This window comes from Limanda limanda, chromosome 14 (assembly GCF_963576545.1).
Source record: "Limanda limanda chromosome 14, fLimLim1.1, whole genome shotgun sequence".
NCBI classification, from domain to species: Eukaryota; Metazoa; Chordata; class Actinopteri; order Pleuronectiformes; family Pleuronectidae; genus Limanda; species Limanda limanda.
In genome coordinates, this window is record NC_083649.1 from 19,824,332 (window position 1) to 19,834,049 (window position 9,718).

Sequence of the window (9,718 nt, forward strand, 5' to 3'; positions counted from 1 at the left end):
GTAGTCCAGAACAATTATCATGTGCATTTATGTTTTGGCTCCCGGTGTGGCGTCTCAATGAGCCGAGCAGTCACAACAAACTACCACCATTACCTCAGACTGAAGTCGAATTCTGAATAGCAGATTATTAAAACCCTTTCCATGGAAATGCAAATAACACTAGATGTTTTATGCATTAAATCATAACAGACACTTTCTTTCTTTAAGTATACAGTGGGCAGGAACCCCGCTGCCTTGATCTCTGTTATTTCTCTGCATCAGTCTCTGCAGCTGTTTGGCTCCATTATGATTTTTTTCTGCATTTCTGCCTCATCATAAGAAAGAGTTTGATTCAAGTTGTACTTCTGCCCTTTTATACTTGATTGTGTAAAAGTATATTGGTGTTGATTCGCTTGTCTACAAACAGTATATGCTGTTCTGGTTTTGTGTTTTGTAGTAGACAACAAAGGCCAACGTGTCACACTGTATTTCTGAACACGTTTTGGAGATACTTTATCACCACTGGAGACTATCACACTGCACAATGCAATGAAATCCACGAAGAGAAAAAGGTTACTTGTGTCTCAAACAATAAAATGATAAACTAGATTTATCCTTTGTGATCACAACAAAGAGCAAACCAGCCAAACTGATTCTTTTTCAACGAGATGGACATTTTATTCGTCTCCAGATGTGGCAGCTGTCTCCAAATTGTGTTTTCCATTTGTTTTGTGATGAATTTGGTATGCATCTATACAAATGTTATATAATTATAAGGCTATTTCTTTTGCTGGATGCACTCTGGTATATTTTGCATTATCCCGAATTGAGGACTCTTTGACGGCCACTGCACCTTAGACCCAGCTGCAGTGGATCTCCTTAAACTGTATCCTCAGTGGTATAAACTTAGGAGAATGACTGAACTGTGTGTTGACCTGTCTGTAGATGTGTTAATACCACAAACCATGTATCAATGTATCAGTCATTGGTTAATGCATGACCATCTGTACATGTGTGTGTCTGCAACCTCTGATAACAGCATCCGTCACACTAAATTCGGGCATAGTATCTATGTTTCTGTAGTTCATCCCAGTTACTCCTGAATTACCTACTCAGCCTCTGCAGCTTCTCACTCTTCAACTCCAATTATTTGTGAGAATTGATGTAATGCTAATAATTTACAGATGTTCTGAAGGTGTTTTTACCCTCATCTGGTAGTGCATTGATTTTAGGTCAAATTCAACATACACACACTGAACACACACACACACACCTACACAACCGTCTTCTTCATCTATCACCTGGGTAAACAACTTCAGATCTGTTCAAACTAAGGTTTGATGTGAAAATGAAAGTTAGCATTATTTTTTGTTGTTCATTAGTATAACTGATGAATAACAGATTGGACACTTATTCATTTATTTCATCATGATTAAATGTTGTGGTTGGTGGTATCAGTCTCACCCACTCTGAAGCGCATCCCACGTGCATGTGGACCATGGAGACCTCACAGTACATGTTGTTTATTTGATTCATCCACTGACTCTCTCCTGGAAAACCATATTCATATTCAACCTAGAATTGCACTTAGTAGAGAGCACATACCAAGGCCCAACAGCCCCCCTAAATTCAACTAAAATGCAGACACTCATAAATATCAGTTCCTTAAATGGGCCTGATTATTTATAATAAGATCCATGAATTATTCCCTTGACAAATGGTGAAAAATGAGGATAAAACGCATCTCGTAATGTAAGAGAAAGTGAAACAAATTAACGTATCTGGATAAAACTTTAATAGCTTCTTCCCTGACCCATTCCATATCCTTCCACCAAGTTTTGTGGAAATCAGTATAGTTGGGTCTGTGTAAGCACGCTTACAATCCAACTAACAAACAAAAGGACAGGGGTGAAAACATAACCTCCTTCATGGAGGCAAACAAAACAATAGACAGACCGACATGATCAACTTATTAAACTCATTTTATAGTGAAAATATGTGGTCAAATATTTAATATTTCAACACCATGTGGGAAAATAAAGAGTCATAACAGGGCTGACACAGGGTCTCTTATAGATGAAATACTACCGTGAGGAGCCCAGTCTCAAACTGATTCATGATACACATCTGCTGTGGGTGTTCAAAGCCGGCTACCCGCTGCTAATTTAGGATCTGATGACACACAGTGCTAATGTTTATGCATGATTCCTCTGAGTAATGTGATCGTCGTACTTTGGCTAAGTCGTTTTGAGCATCAGCCGCTGGGTATTTTAACTGGAACTCTGAAATAACATACCTCAGAGATGGTAATAAAAAAAAATCAACCCCAAGCAGACCGGCTCACCTCTGACCAGCTGACAAGATCAGTATTAAGTGGTACCGAAGATGCATTCAGAAAGGAATTTCATCCGTGTTCAAACTGTTCGTTGAGAGTGTAGTAGATGTGATGAATGCAATTTTATCCCGCACGCATTTGTAGTTAGGGACTTTAAAATATCAAATTAGTCGTATTAATAAGGAAAATATTCCCCCATAAAAGTTATTGGAACTATATGAAAAAGTGTTTCCTCAGTATCTCGCTTTCTGAAATGGTTTACAAGGAGATTCATTTAGATGTCGGTGTTTACTCCATTTGTGATGTGACACTTGAATGTTTATTATGTATTTGTTCACGTTTCTATGTTCATATTTATTTCTGTATGTCTTGTTATCTTTTTCATGATAGCTCCAAAAGGTTTAAAACAAATTTTCCTGAGAATATGATAAAAAATGATCTACAGAGAAGAAAGAAAAGTAAAGTTAAGACACACGGCCACACAACCACAACCTCTGCAGCTGAACTACAGAAGGACTGATAACTGGCCATGGCAAAGAAAAAGAAAAAAATTGCAAAATTGAAAGATGATGGATTATATTTGAAAAAAGAAATTTAAACTAGACAGTATTTTTATTTGTATGCATGCATACTGAACCTATAGAATTTTTTGACATCTTCATTCCTGAGGGGTTTGGATGAACAGAACTCTACTGTATTGTTGCCATTCTGTTTGGTTGTGATTGTATTATTCATGTGAGAAGTATTTTCAACACAGGGCCAGAGTTAACTTCAGCAGAAACATGTCATCCTATAAGATATATATTAAGAGTATATTACTATATGAATACATTTATGCTATTCAGTAAAGTATTAAATATTATATGTTTTATACAACATAACCGCTACAGAATTGATGCAAATCTCTCAATGGTAGAAAGCTGTAGACAAATAGATTAAGGAAACAAATTATTAAACTAAGTGGCAACAAACTGACAAGTGTTACCAGGTTGTGAATTTGTAGATATTGTGAAATCAATTCAGATCGTTTTTTGTGAATATTGATATGTCAGGTCATTTATTTTTACATCTGATAAGTACTGCTGTCTTACTTTGAGCTCTGTAACACTACGTGTTATGGCGGTTATAAGACGTACACTAGAGATAATATACATAAAGCTACTTACAAGATCAGTACCCTGTGTGCACTTTTCAAACCTTACTGTGAATTAGCAGCTGTCTGCAAACAGAGTTGTACACGCCGTGTTTCGCTCTACTGCAATTTCACTGCATGTCCCGACGCATTGGGATCGAAAAGACCTTCTACACAAAGGCAGCTCCAGGAGATTAGTGGACTGTCTTTGGTGGGAGGTCGTTCTCTATATGCTCAGTGACTGGACTCTGTATGTTGCCCTGTCTCGTTCATGTGCTTACTGTATGAGATGTAGCAAATGGAAATGGGGATTAAAAAGGACGTTGCATTTTATCTCTGAGTGAAAAAGATCCTTCTTGGTCGCGATCCAGCCACAAAGGTGTAAGGATTCATGAGATGTTCCTGTAGAGGCTCATTTGAAAAGTGGTTTTGTCTGTTTCTTTGTGTCGCTGACTTTGATAACATGAACACAAATATCCCAATATTAACCCGATTAATACGAATAAGAAGCTGCCATGTATGCTGCATTTTTTGCTGCTCTCCAATCACCCACACCCAGAACCGATCTCCACAATAAACCGATGAACTCACATCCATGGTCCTGGATAAATGGGGCGTCGCTTCTTCTGCAACAACAAAGTTTAAACACAGCGTTGCGTCACAATCTGCGGAAAGAAACTCTCTCCAGAACGAGTGGCTGCTCGTCTCTGTCGCTCTGTTTAAATAAGTGTCTCATAAACTCCAGAGCAGACCAAACAAACGCAAAGCAAACCCATGAACCACTGACCAGGCGGCAGGACGTTGCATGATAAAAGGACACCAGACATGTTATATGGGCCTCCCAAATCCCAAAGTAGTGATTCTGCAGCACAGTGTCGCTATTGTTTGGTACCGACACAAAAAAAAAGTACCCTGACATTTCAACTCACAATATCTGTCGCAATATGTTGCACACAAAACAGAGAAACTAGCCAAAGCGCAACACATGGCTTACACATGCATTTTCATAGGCTCACTTTTTATACGGTATACCCGATGCTGTGCCTCAGAATAGCAGTTAATTAATATTGATGGAGCCCTGCAGATTTGAACAAATCAGTTTCTTCCCAAAGGTATCTCAGGGGGCCGGATTTCAGAAATTGAGTTTCCCTGTGACAGCACCTGATGGATACCCACATATAGAAAAGCATTGTTTTTGCAGAATCTAACATGTACACATATTATAAAGCCGCTGTGGTGCAGCAATTCACATTCACAAAACTTTACTGTCTAAACCTGAGATTGAACTGAAATAGACAAAAATGGATCAAATAATGATAAATGTCTGTAGAGAGCAATGAACAAAGCAGAGGGCTTTTCAATTTGGACATTACTGAGTATTTGTGGTCTAAAGACTTTGAAGGTTAGTGTAGCTGCCTGGCTCTGGTCCAATGCTGACTGCCCTGTAGCTGCATTCAGCTGCCCAGGAATGCTAATGTTTCAGGCAAAAACACTTAATTTCTCTCAGCATGAAAATGAGCTTTGTAAAGCCCCCTACATGCACATATTAGGTTGTTTGCTTGCTTGTGCTTCCTATGATAAATGAAACAATACACTGTGCTTTTAGAGGCTAATCCTCACACCAATTTATAGGACCATGTCATGTTTTGTGTTTGTGAGCTGCACCACAGTTGTGTTTATTATCTGGTCACAAAAAGAATAAAGATAAAATTAGTGGAGTTGAAGGCATTCTTTTTTTAGGGCAATAGCTCTATTTATATTAAATACAGCTATTGCCCAAGTACAAAAATTAGCATAGAATGTGAAATTTGACAAGTCTTCAACACAAATAACCGCATAGGTAGAAAATGGTAATTCACAGTTCATAACATGAAAGGCAAAAACATACGCATTATTAGAGTGGCACTCAGTCGAGTGCATAACTCTACCAAGGCCCAGAGGGCCCTTATGAAACGACATTTGAATTTACTAGATCCAGATGTTTATTTGGATCTACACCAACGTACACACACACACACTCAAGATCCATGAATCATTCTTTGAGAAATGAATGAAAATGTGGAAAATCGTTTAAGAAACTGATTTAAAAAAGATGCAAACAAACCTGGACGAAACAAATGGTAAATGGTCAGTATTTATATAGAACATTTCTAGTGTGTTGATGAACACTCAGAGCACTTCACACTACATTTTGGCCATTCACCCATTCACACACACACATTCATAAAGTGCATCTATGTGCAGCACTTTCTCTATCACACACCCACACACTGCCGGCACAGCCGTCAGGGGCAATTTGGGGTTCAGTATCTTGCCCGAGGACACTTTGGACAAGGACACTTTGGATGAGGACACTTTGAAGAACCTTCAGGACCGCACACGGCCCACTCTACTCCTGAGCCTCATCTGAGATAAAATTTCCAACAATTACATGAACGTGTGTTTTGACATAGACAGCAATCTGACATCCCAGAAGAGATGTTTTCATGCGAACGAAAGGCCCATTTACATTTCATATAAGTCAACTATGCATTAAACAAGTGTAGCTTTAAACAAATAGTACAAACTGAGAGCTCAGATATTATGTGAAAACCCATGGACCCAGTAAAAACATGCAAATAGCACTAATGTGCTTCTTTCTGTGAGATAGAGTCAGTATTGTGATGAAGGCAGTTAAGGGGTTGGCCATCTTAGGGACGTGAAAACAACACGCACTAAAGAAGGAAGTCAATGTCTAATCTCCACTGACTTATGAGGGTGGTGCAGAGCAATCCTGTCAGACATAACAGATGTTTCCCCTTCTGCCCACCACTCTTTACTGATGTTTATTTGTGGGGTTACTGACAAAGGGTCTCCGTGCTTTTGTCTTGCTGTTCTTTACAGTGAATAAAGAGAAACACTTCCCTGTGTCTGTGGACTTTAGTAAATGCACTCCTGATTTAAGTTAATGAAAAACATCAGAGAGGAGACTGAGGCTGCAGTAATGGTCTGGTTCACCAAAGGCTATTTGGGAGAGTCTTCGATCTCAGCGACACACAGCGCTGCACAGGGGACGACACCTTCACACCACAGCCAGCTGGCGGAGGCACTTGTGATGTGGCTCAAAGTTGCAGAAACTTTTTCAGACAACCAACTCACATGAAACCGAATTATATGAACGCTGAATGCACCTAATTACATTTTTGTGTAAGCCCTGGCCTCGTTAGGCTCGAACCAAATTCAGCACGGCACAAACTGAGACAGTAATGAGCCCCACCACAGCAGAATCACATTAGACGACCCAATGCCAAATGATGTAGAATCCATTAAGAGGGAGATGACACCAGCTGCCGTGTGGCCACTGCCTAACAAAACGCATCCAAACGGTGCAGGGAATAAATTGTCCGATGATTGAGATGGGAGAAAAAAATCTAAACCCAGCCTTCAAGTGGGTATGCATCAATAAACATGTCAGCCACTGTATAAAACACACTGTTAACCAACGCACATAAAACTGAGGCGAATAATCTCTGCTCATGTTATAATGTGCTAATTAATGAGTTTTATGTTGCCAGTAAGTGTATCAAAGTGGAGCAGTAACATACATTACATTACACTGTATAGCACTTAATAACCATGTAAATGTAGCTGTCACTTTAACGTGTTACTTTTAACTATGAAGTCAATGGGGAGAATGTGAATGTGACAGCCTGGCATTTCCCATGACGCCAATATTGCAGGAAAGTACTTGGGGATGAATTCCGTACCAGAGAACATGACAACAGAAGTACACAAAATTTGAAAGAACATGGGGACCTGCTTTGGTACAGTGCAATATATCTTTCCGTCCACAGCAATACTGACCTACCTGGCTTCATCAGTGGACGTAGTACAGTATATTACTCTTTTCACCTGTTGTTCAAGTCAAATTCCTTTGTATTATATGTCCTGTCAACACTTTGTTATTTACCTGAACATGGCATCAGACACATGCAGGAATCCAACAGACTTAGTGATCCAAAAGCTAAATCCTCCAAAACAGCCACAAAAAAAAACTAAACGGCTCACAACATCTTGGATTTGTACTGCATGGTTTGGCAACAAGCTGCAGCACTTAGCTTAGGTTCTATTATTTACCAACCCACAGGCTTAGATCTTCAGATAAAGCCCTGGTAGATATCTGTCTGCCAAGACCGACGGCCAAAGGTGACGTGGCCTTGCTGTCAGGGCCTCAACCCGGTGGAATGGTTTACCTGAGAAACTTGAAACGTCATTTTACTGGAATGTTTTAAGCTATTTATTTATGTATATTTAATTTATTTGTATTAATATATATCATTGTGTACATTTTTCTGTTGCCATTACGTTGTCATTCTGTAACTCTATTTTGGACAGTGGGTAACAAACGGGCTAAAACTTCTCTTTATGCACAGCTCTTTCTCCCATAGCACTCCCTCTGCCACATCCATACCTGTCCCCCTCCAAACAATGGCAGGTGGGAACTAATAGCTCCATGGCATCATTATTATTATTTATCCCTGCAACATCTGAGTCATGTTGGACTCTATAACTCTAATTGTGTTTCCATAACTCTAAGTCAGTGGTTCCCAAACTTTTTACAGTCATGTACCCCTTCAGACATTCAATCTCCAGCTACATACCCCCCCCCCCCCCCCCCCCCCCGCCTTTTCCCCCAGCATTGCCCCAGCCATATCCGCGGCAGGGATAATTAAGTCCTCCACAATAGTGTGGGGCTTGCCAGTCTCAGCGGCTCAGTAGCTCACCATATAGGACACTTCCAGCCCCTTCCTATTAACGGTGTCTGTTTCTCTTATACAAGTTTTGCTGGTCGAAAGTCCTCTTAATTCCCGTCCTCTTAAATATTTATAGCTCAGTTTGAAAATGTAATGGGCTTTTTCACTTTGAAAACGCAAATAAAATGTTCTCCCCGTGTACCCCCTGAACCACTTTGCGTACCCCTTGGGGTACATGTACCCCAGTTTGGGAACCGATGCTCTAAGTTATTACGCAAGTCTCTCAAAAACCAAAAAGGCAAAAGCTTGAAAAAACCTCTTGCACAACTAAAAACAGTGCGATAACAGCACTCGTGTTAAATTACCATATTAGAGCACGCAGATGCTAAGAAGGTGAGAGCATGTGGCACGAGGAGCAAGTAGCCAGCAGCAATATTTAGACAAACTGATCATGTTTGCTGGCATGAATATCAAATCCTTTTCTCACCTGGCTTGTTGACATGAAGTTGTAGAGTCATGATTATCAAGAGCGGACATGAGCCTCCTGGGTGAGGCCCAACATGTGACCGAGCTGAGCCGGCATGAAGTTCTCCCAACAGCGGCCGTCCTGAAGATACAGTCCAGGGCAGGTGAGCTCACTAGCATAAGCCAAGTAAAGTCACACGTTTCTAATATGAATCAAAAAGATGGCACTGCAGTTACAGGCCGTTAAACAAATGGCGATGTTCATTGTTGCAGCAGGAAAATCAACAGGTGGGTTTGACCCCGATGCTTTTAGTTGTGTTGGTTCTTGAGCGAGTTGCCAGGTTTGCTTGACAAAACAAGCCAATGGACAATCAAAGAACAGCCATTACCAGCACTCATTATTTGACATCGCCATTAAAGTCCCATAGCATCACTATCGTTGCCAAATATGTTGTACAAAGACAGCATAAAAAGCATTTATGTTTATTGGGCCAACATTAAAAGCAGTTAATCCTCAACCTAGGTCCTTTAATCGTCTTGTTTAATTAGACAATATATATTATACATAAAATATACCTCTGTGAACGTGGTATGTGACGGCTGCTGCACCTTAAATGTGAGGATTTCAGTTTTATTTACCATTAAAACAACAGACAGTTTACATTGCTTTAGCCCACTTTATTAAGTGAGGTAAAAAAAATGTGTTGATGACTTTCCTGTCAGTGTCTTGTAGTTGACCATCCTCCCTGCAACCTGGCAAAGACTGAGCTCCTGCACCACCACAGCTTACCCAGGAGGCTGAATGATTGGAGTGCACCACTCTGCTGTAGACTGAAGGGGGGGGGTTCTCAGGAGCCGCCTTCATCTGTTCCATAGCTGTTTAAAGAGGACTGTCTTTTCTCCCCTGCAATAATCTATGGACTGGCCAGCATTCACTATATAAACCCACAGTCAGGAGCTAAGATGGTGTCATATGGTCTGAGGAGCAGTCAGTATGGTAAGTTATGTTTATTTTACTTATGTTTAAGCTCTAGAGCAGTATTTTGTTTTTTAGTAAATGTATCACGTTTATTT